Source organism: Crocuta crocuta, unplaced genomic scaffold, assembly GCF_008692635.1.
Source record: "Crocuta crocuta isolate KB4526 unplaced genomic scaffold, BGI_CrCroc_1.0 scaffold77, whole genome shotgun sequence".
In the NCBI taxonomy this organism is placed as follows: Eukaryota; Metazoa; Chordata; class Mammalia; order Carnivora; family Hyaenidae; genus Crocuta; species Crocuta crocuta.
Window position 1 is genome coordinate 4,652,642 of NW_027532172.1, and position 24,380 is coordinate 4,677,021.

At 38.8% G+C, this 24,380-nt stretch overlaps 1 long non-coding RNA gene across 2 annotated transcripts in view; it reads left to right on the plus strand.

The window, feature by feature from the left end:
- Positions 1–24,380, plus strand: part of LOC144242403 (uncharacterized) — a 40,396-nt gene that overhangs the window by 363 nt on the left and 15,653 nt on the right. For both annotated transcript variants that reach the window (XR_013338333.1, XR_013338334.1), the window contains exons 2-3: positions 3,865–3,941; positions 10,733–10,805. This is a non-coding gene — a long non-coding RNA (uncharacterized LOC144242403). The remainder of the gene's footprint in view (positions 1–3,864; positions 3,942–10,732; positions 10,806–24,380) is intronic.

Below are 24,380 nucleotides of genomic sequence, written 5' to 3' on the forward strand. Positions count from 1 at the left end.
TGGCCACCGCGCCAGTCTTCCGTGGGGTTCCTAAGGCCTTGGAACAAACATCCTGTTTAAAGGCTGCTAATCACTGCAGCCTGCAAAGATGACAAGATGGGACACCTTGAAAGAGCCAGGGTTTTTAGTTCTTATTTTTGCAAGGAGAAACAAGAATGCGTAAAGCGTTTAACTAAACGCTCAGGACGTTGAAGGGTTCCTGGCAACTGATCGTTTTGAAATTGGGAGTTCACAGGATCGCTATAACTTTGAATAGGATTTTACCAGCAAAGAGCCGCACGGAAGTCTGTGTTGTGGACTGAATGTTCGTGTGCCTCCCACCCACCCAATTCACACCGTTGAAAACCCTCACCTCCTAGGTATTAGGAAGTGGGGCCTTTGAGGTGATTAGGTCTTGAGGGTGGAGCCCTCCTGAGTGGAATTAGTGCCCTTATATAAGGGACCCCGTTGAGCGCTCTTACTGTGCTGTCTGCCACGTGAGGGAAGATTCAAGGAGAAGGGGCCGGCTACAACCCTGAAGAGTTCCCCCAGCAGACCGCAGCCATGCCGGCACCCTGCTCTCCGATTCCCAGCGTGCAGAACTGTCAGAAATAAATTTCGGTTGTTTATAGCCCCACAGCCCAGTGTTACAGCAGCCTAAACCAAGACGGTATGTGTCCTAATTACTGAAATGTGACCTAAGCGAATTGACATCCTTCATTAGCTCTTTTTTATATCCTGTAAGTGTGCGCGCGCAGGTGTGCGCGCCTGCATGTGTAAATGCTTACGCAGGCAGTGTCTATCGCGTTTTAGCATCATTGTTTCTCATTTGGGGACCATTTTGGGGTTGTTATTTTTGGGTGTTTTTTTTTTCTGTTGCCTTTAGGCATGGGATCCAGGTACAGGGCCTATCTGACTCCCTAGGTTCAAGTCTCCAGTGACCACTTCTTTACAGACCATGAATGTTACACAATTTTTCTGTGCTTTTTTTTTTTTTTCTCATTGTTAAGATGAGGATATTAATGGGGACAGGTCCTCTCACTGCTGTTAAGGGTTAAATGAGAGACTATTTGTAAAGCTCTAAACCTTCAGTCCATGTCAGCGCCTAATCAGACATTTCAGGGCAGTGGTTAAGTGTACCAGCCCTGCCACTTTCTAGTATGTGACACTGGGCATGGTGACTTTTCATGCAAGAAAAGGATTGGAGGATTGAATACTATTAAATGCCTTCATCTGTTGTTGTACCAGCGCTTTTTCTGTGCATATATTTTAAATCCAAAGAGAACATATCTTCAGAACATATTCTTGGGCGTGGCCTCTTGATCAAAGCTGTGGAATAATTTGGTCTTTAGCATTATTATATATTGAATGTCTCCTTTTCTGTTACATAAAGCCCTCTGCAAATGTGCTCGAAGGGAAAATATCAAACATCTTAAGGTGAAACATAAGAAGCATTTATCCCTAGTGCTCTGAAGAGCATAAAAACCTTCATGATTGTTCCTGCCATTAATGCTTCCTGTTGACCCAGACCACTCCATCCCCAGGGGACCCCAGCGTAGCCTTTAGTGACTTTGAAACAAAGTTGACTCAGGCATCTCTTGCCTTAGGGGAGACACAAGGCCAAAAGTTGGACATTGTCCACAGTTGGGCTCCAGGTACCTTGTAAAGAGTTGGGAAAAGAAAAAATATGTAGCTGAGGGGATGGCAGAGGCACCAGGTGATCCCTTGAGCACCGTCTTCAAAACTACTATTTGTAAACAAAATGTTTAAGGTAATATACTGGCAAGACAGAACTGACACAGAAGCAGTACAATCAAGATAGTGAGGTACTCTAAAGTGCCACTGGGCAGTACCTTCCCTCCGCCCCCCAGTGTGTCCAGGCCAAAGCTCTCCTGCTTCACATGGGAACCTGGCTAAAGCTCTAGAGAGAGGGAAATAGTCGTCCCCACCCTTGAACCCACAGCTGAAGCTGAATGGGGAAACCACTCCTAATCACTTACTCTTGCCTCTTCCCATCCTACTCTTCTCTCCCCAAATCTTTTCCCCAGGTGAGTATTATCAGGAGACTGGTTGTGCTCAAGAGATGCCAATTCGGAAGAGACCTGCAAGCCCCACGCCTTCACTCCTGGGACTCCTCAAAGTTCCTTGCTTTGCCAAGAGGGGGCAGAGTTGACAGTGGCAACAAGGCCAACATTGGCAGTGGGAGCAGGGCAGTGTGGGCAGTTGTGTCTCTACGCATGTGCTCCCACATAAACTCTTACCTTGGCAGAGTCAGGCCTATTCTGGCAGCCATAGCCTGTGGTTAATAGTCATCTGCTAATATATGAAAGGTTGAATATGGTATCAGAGAGGCAGTTTGGGAGTGGAGTATACATGAATACATACCCAAGGCTGGGTTATATCAAGATCAAATGTTTGAAAGTTCAGGCTTGCCAGTACAAGACTCATGTAGATCACAACAGTTTGTGAGATACTTACTCACTTTCCGTGATTATTTAAATATTATCTTGAATCCATTCCCAGCTGACATGATCCTTATCTATTTATTCTTTTCTCCCTCAGTGTGCTTTTAAATAGAGGAATCGTGTGTATTACATATTCCAAAAATGTATTTTTCTTTATTTGGTTTCTAGGAACCCAAAATTAGCTGTTACTTTAATTGTATATTAACCCCCCCTCAAAAAAATACATACAGGTCCATCGTAGCATTTGAATAGAAACATGAATTAGTTATTTAGAAGCTGTTATATACTGTGTTTTTTATGGTGATTTACTGCTTAATTTTAATAGATCAACAAATTATTCTGTTACAAATGAAATTAATTCCTTTCTGTTAATTAAAAATATAATGAGACAGTTTTTAGAACAAAATGTATAACTCTACAAATGAAAAACTTGGATCAAGTGGTTTAAATATATATTTACTTCCCTGTAGGATAGAAATATATACAACCAAAATCTTAGCATTTAGGGAACATCAAATGTGATATTGTCTAAGAAAGTACTTAAACTAATAGCCATGAACTAAAAAATTAGCTACCTTATAAATTTATGTAGCTACCTAAAGTCCAACATAATTGAAAGTTATTTTAGATTTTGGGGTGCCTGGGTGGCTCAGTCGGTTAAGCGTCCGACTTCGGCTCAGGTCAGATCTCACAGATCGTGGGTTCGAGCCCCGCATCAGGCTGTAGGCTGACAGCTCAGAGCCTGGAGCCTGTTTCAGTCTGTGTCTCCATCTCTCTCTGCCCCTCCCCCACTCACGCTATGTCTCTCTCTGTCTCAAAATGAATAAACTATAAAAAAAAAATTTAAAAAAAAAAGAAAGTTATTTTAGATTTAATCAGTTTACAAAAGAAAGATAGCTTCCTTTAGAATAATGGTTATTTCNTAAAAAAAAAATTTTAAAAAAAAAAAGAGTTATTTTAGATTTAATCAGTTTACAAAAGAAAGATAGCTTCCTTTAGAATAATGGTTATTTCAACTGTTCTACACAAATCTATCACACCCTTTAGCTCTGGAATTCCTTAGAGAAAAGGGTATAATTACAATTGATTTTTAATCATGTTCAGTCTGCAGATCTCAACACAAGGGGAATCGACAAAACGATACACAATCTATATTGAGTCCTATCACAGACATTATTTATGTTAACTGAGCATCTTCCTCTATGGTAGTAGTATACTCTGTAGTTGTCTTTTCTCTTCCATACCTCTTTGTTAACTGGCTTTCATTACCTAACTATCTTCCCAACTCTTGTAAGTTCATTGTAGGCAGAAGCATTATTGTCTCTCATATTTTATAGTGTTTGGCCTGTATGTGCCAGGTGTAATAAATACTTCACTACTTTTTTGAAAACCTTACCTTTTTCTACTCTTTTTCTTTTAGAAACTCCTGAAGTGTTCACGTTGGATTTTTCTGTCAAGAGTACATTGTTGAGCAGCTGATAGGCTGCTGACATCCAGGTAAGCACGCCTCCTGTGAAGACTCCTTCATAAGCCCCTAGGAGCCAACCCTTTCACTGGGCTTGAAAGTGGTGACCTGAAAGAGCCATACACTTAGCCACAAAGCACACGGGAATATTATTAGCTGATTTATTTTCAATATGTGTTAATCTCGTCTTATCCACAAGAGTATCAAACACTCAGGGAAGTGATTATAGTCTTTGTTCTGTTGTGTTTTGGATCTTGGCATCTTGGATCTCAGGGGCTACTTAGTGCATCCTCCCTCCCAGCCTTGTCTCTCCCAGCAAAGGATGAAACTCATTTTAACAGAGTAATAAACCAAAGATCCTAGAGGTCAAGGTACTTACCTAGAGTCACATAACTTAAGGATTGGTAGAGCCAGGATTTGAAACTGGCTATGTGATTCAAGATATTTTCAGACAAAAATTTGGAATTTACCACCAACAGAAAATACTCCCTGATACAAGAAGGAACAATGACCAAAGAAATTGGTATGGTTAAAACTAAAAATGTAATAAAGGAATAATACTAATAACGTGTGTGGTTAATAGAGTAAAGCAGGATAGAACTAATATCTTGGACAACAAAGTTATACTTGGAAAGTGGGAAGGGTAGGGATGGTGATTGGAGTTAAAGTTTTCCAGAATCCTTGTATTATTTGGGAAGGGGGCAAAAATACTGAGTAAGCTTTATTCTTTAAGTGTTCAAGTTAAAATATCTCAGGTAACTACTAAGAGAATTTTAATTTTTAAATTAATAGAAGGAAGGGGCGCCTGGGTGGCTTAGTCGGTTAAGCGTCCGACTTTCGCTTGGGTCATGATCTCGCGGTTCGTGGGTTCGAGCCCCGCGTCGGGCTCTGTGCTGACTGCCAGCTCAGAGCCTGGAGCCTGTTTCAGTCTGTGACTCCCTCTCTCTCTGACCCTCCCCTGCTCACGCTGTCTCTCTCTCTCCTAGAAATAAATAAAACATTAAATAAATAAATAAATAAATAAATTAATTAATTAATTAATAGAAGGAAGAAATAGAATAAAATTACAAAAAGAAGCAACGTATGGTGAAAAAAGAAATAGTGAAACAAATAGAAATCACAAAAAATATGGTAAAAATAAATGCAAATATCTCAGTAACTACAGTAAATGTAAATCAAATAACATCTCCAATTTTAAATAAGAATGTAAACAGACAAAATCCAACAATATGCTATTTTTGAAACATTCTCAAAACCAAGAACATAGAAAAATATAGAAGGATGGAAAAAGATGTCTGTGTAAAATATCAGTAGAAAGCCTACCGGGAACATCAGACAAACTAAGAATAAATGAAGGTTACTAAGTAATGATGAGTTCAGGACCCTAGGACCTCAAAATTCTAACCATGCATGCATATAATTACATGTCCTTAAAATACTGAAAGCAAACTTCGACAGAACTACAAGAAAAATGTATAAATTTCCCACTGTAGTAGAGATTTTAATTTTTTTTTATATTTTTATTTCTAGGAGAGAGAGAGAGAGAGAGAGACAGCGTGAGCAGGGGAGGGTCAGAGAGAGAGGGAGATACAGACTCTGAAACAGGCTCCAGGCTCTGGGCTGGCAGTCAGCACAGAGCCCGACGCGGGGCTCGAACCCACGAACCACGAGATCATGACCTAAGCGAAAGTCGAACACTTAACTGACTAAGCCACCCAGATGCCCCTGTAGTGGAGATTTTAATACACCTCAATATAATGGATAGATCTCACAGACAAGAATCAGAAGATACAAGCAACATAATTAAGAAAATTGAGGGACACCTGGGTGGCTTGGTCTGTTAAAGGTCTGACTCTGGATTTCAGCTCAGGTCATTATCTCAGGGTCTGTGAATAGGAGCCCCATGTCTGGCTCTGTGCTGACAGTACGAAGCCTGCTTAGGATTCTCTCTCTACCTCCCTCTCTGCCCCTCCCCTGCTCATTTTCTCTCTCTCTCTCTCTTTCTCTCTCTCAAAATAAATACATTTTTTAAAAAAGGAGATTGAATTAATAGACATGAAATGTTGCACTCTAGAGTATTCATATCCTTCTAATGTACACATATGGGATATTTATGAAAATTGACCTCATGTATGTCCATGTAGATATTTGTATGTCCATGAGAATTTGTAATTCTCAACAAATTTCAGATGATTGGTGTTGCATAAGCCATGTTCTCTAACAAACATGCAATTAAGTTAGAAATCACTAATGGGGGAAAAACATATTTGAATATTCAAAAGCATGCTTGTAAATAACTCATTGGTCAGAAAAAAAAACTATACTGGGAATCACAAAATAATTGATGCTGAAGGACAATGAATAGTAATTCCTGGATTCTCCTCACTAGGAAAAATTTTTTCTTTTTTCTTTTTTTGGTTTCTATATGAGATGATGTATGTTAGCTGAACCTAATGTGGTAATTACTTCACAATATACGTAAATCAGACCATCACACTGTATGCCTTAAACTTACACAGTGATTTATAGCAATCATTTCTCAATAAAACTAGAATAAGTAGTGAAATATCAAAATCATAGATAAAGCAGTAATTAGAGGAAAGTTAGGAATTTAAATACTTAAGGGGGGAGACAAAATTGACAATTACATGTCAAACTTAAGTAAAGAAAAAGATCAGAGTACAAAATTAATGAAAGAAAGTACGTACAACGGAGAAGATGCACAAAGCCAACAATTTATTCTTCCTGAACGAACAATTCGACCAACTTCTGACAAATTGCGGGAGAAATAGAAGATACAAATAATGAAAAGAGGGACAAAACTATGGAAACTACTGAGATTATAAAATTAACCCAAAAAATGAACAATCTGATACCAATAGATCTGAAAACTTAAATCAACTTGGTTAACTTTCTAACATAATACAAATTAGCAAAACTGACTTAGTGAGAAATGAAAAACCTATCTGTTCCTAAAACTATGAAAAAAATTAATCAGTAATCTGGGATGCCTGGGTGGCTCATCAGTTAAGTGTCTGGCTCTTCATTTCAGCTCATGTCATGATCTCACAGTCTGGGCATGGAGCCTAGTTGGGATTCTCTCTCTCCCTCTTTCTCTGTCCCTCCCTCGCTCACTCTCAAAATAAATAAACATTTTTAAAAATTTTTTAATAAAAAATCAGTAATCAATTTTTCCTCAAAAAGAAAGGAAGGGATAGATGGACAGACAGACCCAGACAAACAAAGATAGGACAAAAAAGGAAAAAGTTACAAGCTATTCTTATTCTTTTTTTTTTTTAATTTTTTTTTTGTTTTATTTATTTATTTTTAGGAGAGGTATTTCTAGGAGAGAGAAACAGCGTGAGCAGGGGAGGGTCAGAGAGAGAGGGAGGCACAGAATCTGAAACAGACTCCAGGGCTCTGAGCTGGCAGTCATCACAGAGCCCGACGCAGGGCTCGAACCCACGAACCGCGAGATCATGACCTAAGCGAAAGTCGGACGCTTAACCGACTAAGCCACCCAGGCGCCCCAAGCTATTCTTATTCTTGAACAAAGATGGAATAATCCTGAACAAAATATTAAAGCAAATCCAAAATGATAAAAATCATAATAAAGTTGAATTTATTTCAGGAATGAAAGTTAGGGTTCAATATTGCAAACTTTTTAAAGTAATTCACCATATTAACAAATTTTGATGGTGTGGTAGGCAGAATAATAGCTCCTAACGATGTCCACTTCCTGATCCCTGGAACCTGAATATTTTTCTTTGTGTGGCAAAAGGGACTTGAATGTGACTGAGTTCCACACCTTGATATGGGGAGGTTATCTTGGATTATCTGGGCCTGGTCTAAAAACAAATCCTTAAAAATGGAAGAGGAAGGCAAAAGGGTTGGTAAGAGAGAAGAAAAAGGGCAAGGACTCAACCTGCCTGTTGCTGGCTTTGAAAATGGAAGAAAACTGCCATGAGCCAAGGAATGTGACAGCCTCTGCAAAATGAGAATAACTCTCACTCATTTTACAGCCAGCAAGAAAACAGGGACTGTGGTCCTACAACCTCTAGGAACTGAATTCTGCCTATAACCCAAATGAGCAGGAAATAGATTTCCTCCCTGAGCCTCCAGAATGGAATGCAGCCTGCCAACACCATTTTTAGTTCAGTTAGACCCATACTGGATTTCTGGTGTGCAGAAATTTATGTTGTCTCAAGCTTCTAAGTTTGTAGCAATTTGTTACAGCAGCAACTGAAAGCTAATACAAGATGGTACGACCAAATGCTTTTAGATACAGGCAAAAGGGTTAACATTCAGTAACCATTCTTAATTTTAAAAACAGAAAAAGGGCGGGGGGAACCCTTTAACAAACCAGGAATAGAAGGAAACTGCCTTAACCTGATAAAGATCTAGAGCAAACATGATACATAATTGTGAGATAAAGCATTTTTAAAATTTTTTTAGAATTAAAAAGAAAAAACATTGTGGGGTGACTGGGTGGCTCAGTCAGTTGAGCGACCAACTTTGGCTCAAGTCATAATCTTACTGTCTGTGGGTTCAAGCCCTGCATCAGGCTCAGTGCTGACAGCTCAGAGCCTGGAGCCTGCTTCAGATTCTGTGTGTGTCTCTCTCTCTGCCCCTGCCCCACTCATGCACTGTCTCTGTCTCTCAAAAATAAACAAACACTAAAAAATATTTTTAAATGTTTGCTATCACCATTTCTTTTTTCTTTTTTCTTTTTTTGCTACATCATTTCTTTTCAACATTGTACTTGAGTCCTAGCCAGCAAAATAAAACAATGAAAGAAATAAAACATGTAAGGAATGAAAAGGACAGTTATTATTTACAAGTGATACGATTATCTATTTAGAGAACCCCAAATAATTTACAGAATAAGAACTAAAGACATTTCTTCCAGTTTTTCAGATAAAAAAATAAGTCAACTGCATTTCCATGATCCAGCAGTTAGAAAGTACAAGCAAATAAAACATACTATTTACAAAAACAACACCAACACCAGAATATCAGAGCTGGGTTATCCATCTGGAGAGCAAGTAAAAACGGATCCTCATTTAACCCAAAAGTCAATTCCAGATGGATTAAAGACTTCAATATAAAAGGCAAAACATGAAAAGATTTAAAATAAAATGTAGAATAATACATTATCTTTGGTACATGCCTATGTGGTAGAAAAAAATGTTCTTAAAATTCAAAGTGTAGACCAAAGAAGTCAAAATTCAGCTCCCTTGAAACTTTGTTGTCAAAAGACAAAAAGTAGAAGGAAAAATCATAAACTGGAAGGAAAGACCTGTAACATACATAATAACAACAAAAGTATCTACACCTCAGTACAGTGGCTATTAACCACATGAGGCTGGTGAGTACTTAAAATGTAACTAGGCCAAATTAAGATGTGTTGTAAGTATGAAATAGATACCAGATTGCAAAGAGTTGTACAAAAAAAATTTTTTTATGCATTACATGTTGAAATGATAATATTTTGGTAAGTAGATTGTATTAAGTAAAAAATATTATTAAAATTAATTTGGCCTGTTTCTTATCACTGTTTTAAATGTGGCTTCTAGAATATTGGAAATTACATTTTTGTAATTTTGTAAAAATTAATTTTTTAATTTTGTACAAAAAATTGCACTTTATTTCTGTTGGATGGCGCTGATCTAGCATATATAACAAACTCATGCAAATCAGAAAAAGACAACCCAATTTTTTAAATTGGCAAATATCACCAAAGAGGAAAAATTAATAGCTAAGAAATATTGAAAAGATGTTTTAGGGAAATCAGACTCAATGCAGTGTTAGTGGAAGTGTTAATTGGTATAACGGCTTTGAAAAACAATTTGACATTACCTAGTAAAGTTGATTATGGGCATATACTACAGCCCAACAATTACACTCTTAGATATGCAAACTAGAGAAACTTGCACATGTACCACAAAGGCCATGTTTGGAAATGTTCATAGCAGTATTGGCAAATGTCCCATCAATTGTAGTATATTTATGTGATGAATGATAAAACACCATTTGAAAATGGGCACCTGGGTGGCTCAATTGGTTAAGTGTCCAAATTCAGCTCAGGCCATGATCTCACAGTTCATGAGTTCAAGCCCCACATCGAGCTCTCCACTCTCAGCCTAGAGCCTGCTTCAAATCCGCTGTCCCTCTCTCTCTACCCTCCCCCAAATAAAAAATAAAATGAAATTTCCAGCTACACCTATCAAAATGGTTAAATCTCAGGAACAGGGGCACCTGAATGGCTCTGTCAGTTAAGCATCTGACTTTGGCTCACATCATGATCTCATGATTTGTGGGTTCAAGTCCCACATCAGGCTCTATGCTGACAGCTCAGAGTTTGGAGCCTGCTTCTGTGTCTCCCTCTCTCTCTGACCCTCCCCCGCTTATGCTCTGTCTCTCAAACAAACAAAAAAATAAGTAAATGTTTAAAAAATAAAAAATCTCAGGAACATGAGCAGGAAAAAAAGACATAAAAGAATATATAATTTTTTTCCATTTATATGAAGTTTTACAAGTCAAAATTAACAGATTATGCAGGGATTTAAACAAAATTCAGGGGTAGCTCAGTTGGATAAGCATCTGAATCTTGATTTTGGCTCAGGTCATGATCTCACAGCTTGTGAGATGAAGCCCCACATCAAGCTCTGCATTGACAGTGTGGAGCCTGCTTGAGACTCTCTCTTTCTCTCTGCTCCTCTCCCCTAAAAAGAAATAACCAGACATTTTTTAAAAACATGACAAAACTCAAAGGGAAAATTGAAGGAAGAAGTAAAAAAAATTCAGATTTTTTTTTCTATAGGGGGAAAAGGAATCATATGGGAGCACCCAGGAGGCTTCAGAGAATGGCTAAAGCTCTGTTTCTTAAATTGGTGGTAAGTACATAGTTGTTTTACTGTTATTTTGTCTACCCTCTGCTTGATTAATAATTGTATCTATTTACAATTTAATAAAAACTTGTGTGTATCCTTTGACTCAGCAAATTCTATTTCTGAAATTCTAGTTTATAGAAATAAAAATACTGTACAAAGAATAAATGTACAAAGATATTGTATCATTACTTGTATTGGGGAAAATAAAGAGTATGGTCATAAACAATGGAATGGAAGAATGGAAGAATACATTTTGCAATATTTATACCAAGGAATGCTAGCACTGTCATTTAAAAGAATGAATTTTCACTATACTAGATGTTCTGGAGGAGTTTCCATAAGGTTTTGGGATTTGTTGAATGGGAAAAGCTTAAGATGCTTAAACTTATATATACACATATGGTTGGGTTTTTTTTTTTTAACTTTTTGAGTATGAAGAAAGATACAGATGAATATATACCATCTAGTTATCTTTTTAAAACATTTTTAAGGTTTATTTATTTATTGAGAGAGAGCACGCACACACGCAAATGATGGAGGGGCAGAGAGAGAATCCCAAGTGCTAGTGGCACAGAGCCTGTCATGGGGCTCGATCCCATGAACTGTGAGATCGAGTTGGACACTTAACTGGCTGAGCCACCCAGGTGCCTCTAGTTGAGTTATCTTGATTATCCTTCATTTGAGAAACGAAGGAAGGAGGAAGTGATAGGAAAAAAAAAGAATATTACCACCACAACCCAGTAAATATATTGTGATCCTGTGTATATATAAAACTACAGATATTTGTATATATTTAGAGATCCATTAAGAAATTGGGAGAAAAAAATAGAGCTGGATCTGCATTTACTGGCACAGGGATGTCAACAAAAAAAGTTAAGTTCCAGAGTAATATGTGTTTGGAGTCTATTTCAATTAAGCCAAAAGCCATATATACGCATGTTCATGTAAGTGCTTTTATAAATATATCTGAACGATGAGAGATGAAGAATATTGTCTGTTAATAGTGCTGATGGTTTGGATGCAGGAAGTGAGAGAAAGAAAGCAAAGATAAATCCTAAATTTTTTACCTCAGCAACTGATTGACTTGTGGAGACTTATGGAGACTGGGGAAGAAATAGGTCGGGGGACGTGGTATTAATAATTCTGCTTAGAACATATTAAGGCATAAAATGTTGCTAAACATTCAGATGGAGACACAAAGTGACCAGTTCAATGATACCAGTCAAGAATTTAGAGGAATGCTCTAGATGTAGACACATAGATTTTGGAGTCATCAGGGTACAAATCTGCATGACGTCTCCTAGGAGAAAGTATAGCTAGAGAAAAGGGCAGATAAAAGGACAGAGCCCAGGATTGAGCATTTGGGAACATTAGTATTTACAGGTCATAAAGAACGATCAGCCACCAAAGGGACAAAGGTGAAGAAAACAAGGGAGTGTGGTCTTGTGGAAGCCATGAGAAGAAAGCTTTTTTTTTTTTATTTTTANCCAGTGAGAAGAAAGCTTTTAAATGAATGAAAAGAGAAATTCAAAAGCAATATGCTTACCACTCTCAACTACTTTTCATATTTATCTTTGTATGTTATCAAATGGCTGCACAATAAAACAGTGATTTAAAATAAAAAATAGTCACGGGGCGCCGGGGTGGCTCAGTCGGTTAAGGCTCAGGTCATGATCTCACGGTTTGTGAGTTCAAGTGCCACGTCGGGCTCTGTGCTGACAGCTCAGAGCCTGGAGCCTGCTTCCGATTCTGTTTCCCTTTCTCTCTGCCCCTTCCCCTGCTCACACTCTGTCTCACTTGCTCTCTCAAAAATAAACATTAAAAAAATTTTTTTTCTTGCTCATTAACTTTATTTTTATTTTTATTTTTTTACAAATAGTTTATTGTCAAATTAGTTTCCACATAACACCCAGTGCTCATCCCCACAAGTGCCCTCCTCCATGCCCATCCCCCCTCCCCCCCACATCCATCAGTCCTCAGTTTTTGTCAGCATTCAAGAGTCTCTCATGGTTTGCCTCTCTCCCTTTCCCCCACCATTTCCGCCCTTCTTCTCCCCCTTGTTCCTCCGTCAAGTTCCTCCTAATCCTCCTATACGTGCAAACATATGATATTTGTCCTTCTCTGCCTGACTTATTTCGCTCAGCATAACACCCTCAAGGTCCATCCATGTTGCTACACATGGCCAGATTTCATTGTTTCTCATTGCCATGTAGTATTCCATGGTATAGATAAACCACATCTTCTTGATCCATTCGTCCGTGGATGGACACTTAGGCTCTTTCCATGTTTTGGCTATTGTTGAGAGTGCTGCTATGAACATTGGGGTACATGTGCTCCTATGCCTCAGCATTTCTATATCCCTTGGGTAAATTCCTAGCAGTGCTAAAAAATTTTTTAATAAAATAAAATAATAAAGTAAAAAATAGTCATTTATTGTGCTCACAAATTTTCACTTGGTCAAAACTCAGGCAGGGAAGGTTAGGCTCTCTGCTCCACACGGGATCACCTGGGACAGCTATACTGAGAGCTGGCAGATTTGTTTCCAAGGGGCTCACACAAGTTGCAGACAAGTTGGTACAGGCTGTTGGCTGGCAGCTCGGCCAGGGCTTAGGACTAAAGTCCTTAGTTCTTCCTGTTAGACCCTTTCATGTGGCCCGAGCTTTTTCTTAGTATAGTGGCTGTTTCTAACAGTGAGCCTCCTAAAAAGAGCCAAGTAAAGTCTACATTGCCTTTTATGACCCAGCCTTAGAAGTCATATAGCATTTACTTCCACTATACTGTATTAATTGAAGCAATCACAAGGCCCACTCGAGTTCAAGGGGAGGGAACGTAACTCCACCGCTTAATGGGGGAGTGGCAAAGTTTTGGAAGAGCAATTTGGATGGAAAATATTGTTACTCTTTGAAATTACCTACACAAGCCTGGTCTGACATAACAGCTAAAAAGCAAAGCCTAGCAATGTCAGCACAGAAGGATACCAAATTTATTGATAGAGTATATTAGATAGAAACATTGCTTGGCGTGCCTGGGTGGCTCAGTCAATTAAGTGTCTGACTTCAGCTTCGGTCATGATCTCACAGTCATGTGAGATGAGTTCAAGCCCCATGTCCGGCTCTGTGCTGTCAGCTCAGAGCCTTGGAGCCTGCTTTAGATTCTGTGTCTCCTCCTCTCTATCTGCCCCTCCCCTGCTCACACTCTGTCTCTCTTTCTCAAAAATGTTTTAAAAATTTTTTAATTAAAAAAAAGACAATCATAAAAAAAATCAGAAAGCTTGAATAACCACAGAGGAAATAAAGGGTAGTCAAATATCTAAAAGAAATGCCAGACTGCTTCATTAAAGAAGAAAAATTTAGGGGCACCTGTGTGGCTCAGTTGGTTGAGCACCAGACTTGATTTCAGCTCACATCATGATCCTGGGATCATGGGATCAAACCTTGCATCAGCCTCCACGCTGAATGTGGAGCCTGCTTGAGATTCTCTCTCTCTCTCTCTCTCTCTCTCTCTCTCTCTCTCTCCCTCCCTCCTTCCTTCCCTCCCTCTCTCCCTCTCTCAAATTAAAAAAAAAATGTATGTGATTATCTCAGTAAATGCAAAAAATACTAATAAAGTTTAACACTCATTACTGCCAAATACCCTTAGTGAACTAGAAGCAGAAGAAAATTTAATATGAAAATGTTTATTGGAAAATTATAGCAAACATCATAGTTAATGTGGAACATTGGGAACTACTGGGAACTTTCCCATTAAAACTAGAAACATAAGTATACTGATAGCACTGTACTAGAGGGCCTAACAGATTAATTAATCCTATAAATAAAGAGGGAGAGGAAAATATTACGCATTTTCTGCCGACAATATGATGTAGAATATTTAAGAAAATCAACTGGTAAACTAGTAGCTCTGATAAAAGTTTAATATCAATGTGGCTGGATATGCAATTAGCCTATTTTTTTAAGTTTTAGGAGTCCCATGATACTTCTCAAGTCAGGTGGTTTACAAGAATGATTCACAAGACTTACTAGCAGGCTATTCTCACAGCTAAGGCTTTATTACAGCAAACGAGTAAGAGCAGAACAAAAATGTGCATTGGGTGAAGTCCAGAGAAATCAGACTTAGGCTTCCAAGTCTTTCCCCTCCTGGGACCACACAGGATACACTCTTCTAGCAGCAGACTGGAAGGATATGTGAAATCTTTCCCAAGGAAGCTCACTCTGGTCCAAGGGTCTGAAGCTTTTGTCACAGGTTGGTTACATAGGCAACTCTTTTGTCTACATGACCATCCATGATAACTGATACTCGGGACCCCAGCAGTCAAATGAGGTACAACATCAATCTTGGTGTTTGCGCAAAGCAATCCTGATAAAGTGGTCCAGCATCATCCACTGTTCTGGGCATACAGAACATTATCCAGGAACATAATGAACCTTCTGAAGGCCGTATTCTTAGTGGTCGGCCAAGGATTAACAGGGTCCTAGGCTCCCCAAAAGACATGCAAAGACTGAGCAACCAGACCTACTGTATTAACTCTTTTCTTTGCAAAAACAATGTTAAGCAATTTTTTAATGTTTTATTTATTTTAGAGAGACAGACAATACAAGCAGAGGGAGGGTCATAGAGAGAGGGAGCACAGAATCCAAAGCAGGTTCCAGGCTCTGAGCTGTCAGCACAGAGCCAGATGTGGGGCTCGAACTCATGAACCGCAAGCTCATGCCCTGAGCATGAAAAATAAATAATAAAAAAATAAAACAATAAAAAAACACAAAATCCCTGGATGTTATACTTAAAATAAACCAAAATGACTCTAAAGTCTTACTGGCTTGGGACTTTGGGATCGCAGGATGACAGAGTGATGACATACCTGGGTTTCTCTCTTGGTCTCCTATACCCTAGACTGGGTGCTACAGAAGCTGGCAAATAAGAAAGGCCAACAGGAATACACACAAAAACACCTCCCACAAGCTGCTTCTCTAGCTCGTGCCCCAAGGAAGCAGCAGCCTACCGAGAGGGAACTAGACCATACTTCCTTACCCTGCCAAACAACATGGAACAAAACCACAGTCTCTCTCGACTTCTGTCAGCAATACCTCGGGAATGGGGTGCCCCTCCCAGCTGTAAGGGTGGTATTAGAGAAGACTGAATGGGAAGTTGGGATTTTTTATCCCTGCCTGGTGATACTGAGGCCCTTCTGTGGTGTCAGTGGAGGCCACATGGGGACTCTAGATGTGTCCCCACCAACCATAAAATGGTACTCTTCCCTTTACCCTTCAGTATCAGAGGAAGCTGAATATGAAGATGGAACTTTCACCAACACCCAGCAATAATGAGGCCTCCCCTACAAAAAGTCACCCCTCCCCCCCTCAACCAAGGTGATGTCAGTCATAGTGGGAGGCAAGATATCTGACTTCCATACAAAAGAATAAGGCACCACTTCCCTCTTAAGGTGTCAAGAAAGTCAAACGGGAAGTCAAGAATTTCACTCCCACCTGGCAGTAAGGAGGTGGTACCCCATTCCTCTCTGGCATGTTATCAGAGACAACCTGCTAAAATAGATTTATATAAGATCCAGAGTCCAGGGGTGCCTGAGTGGCTCAGTTAAGTGTCCAACTTCGGCTCACATCATGATCTCACAGTTTGTGAGTTCAAGCCTCATGTCAGGCTCTGTGCTGACAGCTCCAAGCCTGAAGCCTACTTCAGATTCTGTGTCTCCCTCTCTCCGTCCCTTCCCCACTCACTCTCTGTCTCTCTCTCAAAAATAAACATTAAAAATTTTTTTTAAAGAAATACTTTTTTAAAAGGGAAAATAAATTTTTTAAAACCAAGAGTCACTCAACTGACTGAACCACCCAGGCACCCCAAGGAGGGTAAATTTTTTAAAAATCATGACTGTATTATAAGAAAAGACAAAGGAGGGGCACCTGGCTGGCTCAGTCAGAAGAGCATGTGACTCTCGATCTCTAGGTTATGAGTTCGAGCCACATGTGNAAGCCTACTTCAGATTCTGTGTCTCCCTCTCTCCGTCCCTTCCCCACTCACTCTCTGTCTCTCTCTCAAAAATAAACATTAAAAATTTTTTTTAAAGAAATACTTTTTTAAAAGGGAAAATAAATTTTTTAAAACCAAGAGTCAAACACTCAACTGACTGAACCACCCAGGCACCCCAAGGAGGGTAAATTTTTTAAAAATCATGACTGTATTATAAGAAAAGACAAAGGAGGGGCACCTGGCTGGCTCAGTCAGAAGAGCATGTGACTCTCGATCTCTAGGTTATGAGTTCGAGCCACATGTGGGGTGCAGAGATTAACTTAAATTTTAAAAAGGGGGGGCCACGTGGGTGGCTCAGTTGGTTGAGTCCAACTTTGACTCAGGTCATGATCTCATGGTTCCTGAGTTTGAGCCCCGCGTTGGGCTCTGTGTTGACAGCTCAGAGCCTGGAGCCTGCTTCAGATTCTGTGTCTCCCTCTCTCTGCCCCTCCCCTGCTCATTCTCTCTCTCTCTCTCTCTCTCTCTCTCTCTCAAATATAAATTATAAAAAAGAAAAGCCAAAATAATTTTGACTGTTAAAACTTTTGTGCTAGAAATGATACCATCAAGAAAGTAAAAAGGTAACCCACTGGATGGGAGAAAATATTTGCAAGTCCTATATCTGATAAGAGACTTATATCCAAGAAATATAAAGAACTCCTAAAGTTAATAATAAAAAGATCAATAACCCATTTTTTTAAATAGGCAAAGAAGTTGTATGGTGACAAATGGTAGCTGTCAAATCACTATGTTGCATATTAAGTGAAACTAATGTAACATTGTGTGTCACCTATACTTCAAAAAAATCGCTAAGAGAATAAGAAAATTTATATGCAAAATGTAAAAGGACAGGAAAAACTAGGGCTTTAACCTTGTAACTATAATGTATCAAATATTAATTTTAGAAACTAAATTTCAGAATAATCTCTTCTATGCAATAATCAATTAATTAATTAAAAAATAAAATGAGCAAAGGATCTGAGTAGACACTTCTCCAAAGAAAATCTACAAATTGCTGATAAGCTTATATAGAAAATGCATACCGCCGTTATCATTAGGGAAATGCAAATCAAAACCATAATGAAATACTAATTTATATCCACTAGGATGGCTAGATTTAAGGCAGACAACAGTAAATGTTGAAAGGATGTGGAGAAATTAGAACCCTCATATATTGCCACTTAGAATATAAAATTATGAAGCCAATTTGGAAAATAGTCTGAGTAGTTCCTCAAAAGAGAGAAAGAGCATGAGCAGGGGAGAGGAGTAGAGGGAGAGAGAGAATCCCAACCAGGCTTCATGCAGTGCAGAGCCTGACCTGGGGCTCAATCCCACACCTTGGGATCATGACCTGAGCTGAAATCAAGAGTCAGATGCTCAACCAACTGAGCCACTAGGCACCCCCAGTTCCTCAGAATATTAAATATACAGTTAATACATAACCCAGCAATTCCACTTTTGAGTATTAAAAACATGCATCTATACAAAACTTGCAAATGAATTTCATAGAAGCATTACTTAGAATAATGAAAAGTGGAAACAACCCAAATATGTACATTAACTGATGAACGGATAAACAAAACATGGTATATCCACGCAATAGGAATATTAGTCAGCAGTAAAAAAAAAAAAAAGAAAGAAATGAAGTCTGATAATATGTTACAACATAGATGAATCTTAAAAACATTGTTTTAAGTGAGGGAAGCTAGCCACATATCATATGATCTTATTCATCTGAAATGTGCAAATAGGCAAATCCATAGAGACAGAACAAAGGGTAGTGGCTGCCTATGGCTGATGGAGGTAGGATGGAGAAATGAGGAGTGGCTGATACTGCATATGAGGTTTTTGGGAAAGTGACAGATGTTCTCAGATTGGAATGGTCTATGGATATACTAAAGTCCATTGAATTACATTCTTTAAATGGATGACTTCTATTGTGTGTGAATTAGATCTTAATAAAGCTTTTTATAGAAGAAACCACAGGAAAAAAAAGTCAATTTTTTATATGCTACCAAAAATATCTGGAAATTAAAGTTAAAAAGCAGTATCAATAATATAAAATATTAAATACTTAGGGATAAATTTACAAAGGGTATGAAAGATCTATATACTGAAAACTATATAAAATACTGCTGAGAATAATTAAACCTGCTTAAAATAAAACCTAAATTAAAATACTGCTGAAAAAAATTAAATGGAAAGATATACCTTCTTTATGGTTAAAAGACTCAATAGTGTCAGGGTGCCTGGGTGGCTCAGTCAGTTAAGCAGTTGGCTCATGGTTTTAGCTCAGGTACTGATCTCATGGTTCATGAGTTCGAGCCCCAAGTCAAGTCCTGAGTCAAGCCCCACGCTGACAGTGCAGAGCCTGCTTGGGATTTTCTCTCTCCCTCTCTCTCTGCCCCTCTCCTGCTCTCTCTCTCTCTCTCTCAAAATAAATAAATAAACCTTTAAAAATGACTCAATAGTGTTCAAATGTCAATTCTCCCCAAATTTATCTATAGATTCAATGCAATACCAGTCAAAATCCTGGCAAGCTTTTTTGAAAACATCGAGCTACTGATTCTAAAATTTGCATAGAAGGGTACCTGGGTGGCCCAGTCAGTTAAGCATCGATTTCAGTCCAGGTTATGATCTCACGATTCATGAGTTCGAGCCCCACATCAGGCTCTGTGCTGACAGCTCAGAACTTGGAGCCTGCTTCCAATTCTGCATCTCCCCCTCTCTCTGCCCCTCCCCAGCTTACGCTCACTCTCTCTCTCTCTCTGTCAAAAATAAAAAATAAAAACTTAAAAAAATTTTTAAGAATAAAATTTGCATAGAAATTCAAAGAACTAGAAGGGTCAAATCAACTCAGAAAAAGAAAAAACAAAGTTGGAACACATACTATGTAATCACAATAGTTACTATAAAGCTATAGTAATAAAAATAGTTTGGTTTTAACATAAAGTTAGGAAAGAAATAGAATAGAATCCCAAAACAAACCCACACATGTAGAGACAACTATTTTTAACAAAGACATAAAGGCAATTTAGTGGAGAAAGGATATACTTTTCAACAAGGGATACTTGAACAACTGGACTTCCATGTGCAAAAACTAAATAAAACAAACTTGGATCCATATATCATACCATATACAGCAATTAACTCTAAGTGAATCATAGACCTAAATGTGAAACCTCAAATTATAAAACTTATAAAAGAAAATGGAAGGGGTGCCTGGCTGACTCCAGTTGGTTGAGTGTCTGACTTTGGCTCAGGTCATGGTCTCCTGGTTTGTGAGTGAGTTCAAACCCCACATTGGGCTCTGTGCTGACAGCTCAGAGCCTGGAGCCTGCTTCAGATTCTGTGCCTCCCTCTCTCTCTGCCCCTTCCCCATTCAAGCTCAGTCTCCCTCTGTGTCTTAAAAAAAGAAAAAGAACAAATGTTTTATAAATTATTTATTTATTTTTAATTTTTTAGGCCTTTTATTTTGAGAGACAGAGAGTGAGTGGGGGAGTGGCAGAGAGAGAGGGAGACACAGAATCTGAAACAGGCTCCAGGCTCTGAGCTGTCAGCACAGAGCCCGACATGGGGCTTAAACCCACAGACTATGAGATCATGACCTGACCCAAAGTTGGACACTTAACTGACTGAGCCACCCAGGCGCCCCTAAAAAATTTTTAAAGAAGAAAGAAAATGAAAGAAACCCTTGTGACCTCACTTAGGCAATAAAAGCACAATACATAAAAGAACACATTGATAAATTGTACTTCATCAAAATTTAAAACTCCTGCTCTTCAGGGGCACCTGGGTGGCTCAGTCGGTTAAGCATCAGGCTTTGGCTCAGATCATGATTTCATGGTCTGTGAGTTCCAGCCCAATGTCAGGCTCTCTGCGGTCAGTGCAGAGCCTGCTTTGGATCCTGTTTCCTCTCTCGCTCTCTGCCCCTCCCCCGCTTGCATTTTCTCTTTTTCTCTCTCTCAAAAATAAATGAACATTTAAAAAACATTTTTAAAAAACTCCTGCTCTTCAAATGACATTGTTAAGAAAATGAAAAGACAAAGGATAAACTAGGAGAAAATCCTTGCAAGGCATATATCTGATAAAGGACTTGTACATGTAAAGAACTCTGAGAAATCAACAATAAGAAAATGACACAATTTTAATGACTAAAAGATTTGAACAGGCCCTTCATCAAAGAAGATATCCAGATGGCAAGTAAGAACATGAAAAGATGTTCAATATCATGCAAATTAATTATGCAAATTAAAAATGGAATGAGAGACCACTACACAGCAATTATTAGAATAGCTGAAGTTAAAGAAACTGACTGTAGTGAATATTGGCAAGGATGTATTGTGCTTTCTTTTTGGTAGTGGGAGGTGTGAGATGCAATAATTTGTCTTTTATGTTGTAGGTGATGTCCCAGACTACTAGACTCCTAAAAATTTTACTGGATGTGATGGACCCCTGAATCTTTATAGGATTTATCTCCCAGCCACTGTAGCACATGAGTCTTACCAAGGACTTTACAATCCTATCCATTTATTGCTTATTTGGTTCAATTAGCATGATGTCTCAGTATGGTTGACCAATGTGATAATCTGATGGATGTCCAGATTGTTTAGATCTCTCCATTTTATAATTTGACAGAAATCAGGAGAGTTGAGACAGCTTTGGGCAAAAGTGTAAATGTAGGGGTGCCTGGGTGGCTCAGACGGTTGAGAGTCCAACTTTGGCATAGGTCATGATCTCACGGTTCATGAGTTCGAGCTCCGCATTGGGCTCTATGCTGACACCTCAGAGCCTGGAGCCTGCTTTGAATTCCATGTCTCCCTCTCTCCCTGCCTCTCCCATGCTCACACCCTGCCTCTCTCTCTCAAAAATAAATAAACATTAAAACAATTTTAAAAATAATGGTTTTTCACATAAAATAAATGACCTTTAAAAAAATGTAAATGTATACTGTTGTCCATTCCAAATGAATGTGAATTGTTTTTGAGATTAGATATTAATATTTATAAACTCTGTCTTTTAACACTATTATAATATGCACAGCTTTTGTCTGTTCAGTTCACTTTATTTAACCCTAACATATGACTGAACATAATTCAACCAAGTCCCCCACATGATAGAAACAACTTTCTGTCATTTTATCCCTCTGACACTCTAATTCCTACCTCCCTAGACAGCATTCACAACTATTTGTATATCAGAAAGAAAAATGATATATACACTCTAAGGTAGTATGATAATGTCCTATGCATTTTTTTAAATTAAGAAATTGGTTTGTCTGATAATCAGTGCTCATATTATACTGAAAATGCTAATTTCTATTGAGTTACACAAATGTTACCTTTTGTTTTATCTAACCCAAGCTATTTCACCCCTACCATGAGAAACCCGAACAAGTTGAAATTAATCCCAAGCTTGGAGCAATAAATTATTAGATTTCTGCTTCTCTCTGTGAACATCTTTTATTTTTATTTTTGGTTCACAAGTTATAGTACCTGCCAATAGGACTTTTCCAGAAACATGTTGTCTCAACTGCAGTTTATCTAATGCTTTCTGTATGCCAACTCCTGTGGGTAGAAATAGGGGATATGAAGATAAATGAAAGCATCTCTGCCTGTGGGAAGCTCTCAAACTAGCTAGGAAACACTTCTAAACAGTTAACATTTCCAGGCAGTGAACAGTAACCCCATTGGTGTTAGTCACTTTGGACCATACTTGAAGCCAAGAAGGTTATTCTATCCTTTCCCACAGAGAACCAAAGTAGTAGTCAGCTCTGTGTGCTAAGTAATGATCATCTGAATATCTTAACATGGACTTTCTTTTTTTTAATATTTATTTATTTTTGAGAGAGTGTGTAAGCACAGGAGGGATAAAGAGAGAGGGGGTTAGAGGGTCCAAAGCAGGCTCTGCACTGACAGCAGCAAGCCCAATGAGGGGCTTGAACTCATGAACCATGAGATCATGACCTGAGCTGAAGTCAGACACTCAATCTCCACCCGAGTAAGTGCCCCTTAACAGGGACTTTCAACAGTGGAGCAGCAGGTGGTCAAGGCAGGGACTGAGAAGAAATAGTGCCTAAAATCATTCTTAAACACATGCTTCTGTGAGAATGTCCGGCTCACTTGCCATGTCAGTCCTCCTAGGTTTTGTGCAATGATGTAATATCACAGCCATGGGGAAAGAGCCTCCCTCTCCCTTGGAATGCATTTTTCACAGCTTTTTCACCTAATTCCTTGCAAATCCATGAAGAAGGAGGAATCTAATGACAATTTACAGTTGAGCTCCTTGTTGCAGTGAGGGCTACATTTTCTCCTCAAAGGACACTTAAGAACCCGTGGTCAGTGGGTCATCACAAGCTGAATACTGGCAAAGAATAATTTTCCAAAAATTGAAAACATGACTTATACAAATATAATGGTGCAAGTAAGATGTCAAAGCTGGTTCAAAGAGCATGTTGAGCAACTGGGTATTCACAGACATAAATAAAGGAATATTGGGAGAAAAAAAAGGAATGTTAGAATTAAAATGTTAGGTAAGATAGGGGCACCTAGGTGGCTCGATCAGTTAAGCGTCCAACTCTTGATTTTGGCTGATCTCAGGATTCCATGAGATCAAGCCCCGCATCAGGCTCTGAGCTGACAGCTTGGAGCCTGCTTGAGATTCTCTCTCTTCCTCTCTCTTTTCTTTCTCCCTGCCCACACAAAAGTGCATGCTCACACACTCTCAAAATAAACAAATATTTTAAAAACAAATAAAATATTAGATAAGATATAAAATTGGTTCGTGTCAAGCAGGGCAATCAAACCATAACTTTGGGATTATCTTTTCTACTGGATAATATTTAGCATATAACTTTAGAGTAATTGATAGTAAATGACAAAGCACATTCCTTTAATATGGGTAATTAAATAACTCTTGGATGAGACCATCATCCCCCTTAATTCTCAGTATGACATTGAAAGTACATGCCAACTGCCTTTTTGCCTTTTTTCCAAGCAATTTTTCTTTTTTTGTTCCAAGTAATTTTTCTTTTTTTTAAATGTTGTCTTTATTTCTGAGAGAGAGAGAGAGAGACAGTGTGAGCAGGGGAGGGTCAGAAAGAGAGAGAGACAGACTCTGAAACAGGCTCCAGGCTCTGAGCTAGCTGTCAGCACAGAGCCCGACGTGGTGCTCGAACACACGAACTGTGAGATCATGACCTGAACCAAAGTCAGACGCCCAACCGACTGAGCCACCCAGGCGCCCCCAAGTAATTTTTCTTAACAACATCTTCTTATTTCTTTGGCCAGGCATCTGAGCCTTCTCCCAACCACCCATCTGTCCCAGCATGCCTTTTTAAGTACAGCTTCTTTCTACATGTTTCCCACACTCTCCTATGTCAGAATTTCTGCCCAACTTCCTTATCAAACAAAGATCCCGTGATTCATTGCCAGAGGTTAAGGTACCACTTACCCTTCAAGGGCAATGCAGTTGGCACCTCCCCTCAGAATCGGTGCTGTTAATGAATTGAATCCCCTTTGACACTATTCCAAATTACTTAGTACCGATCTTTCTTGG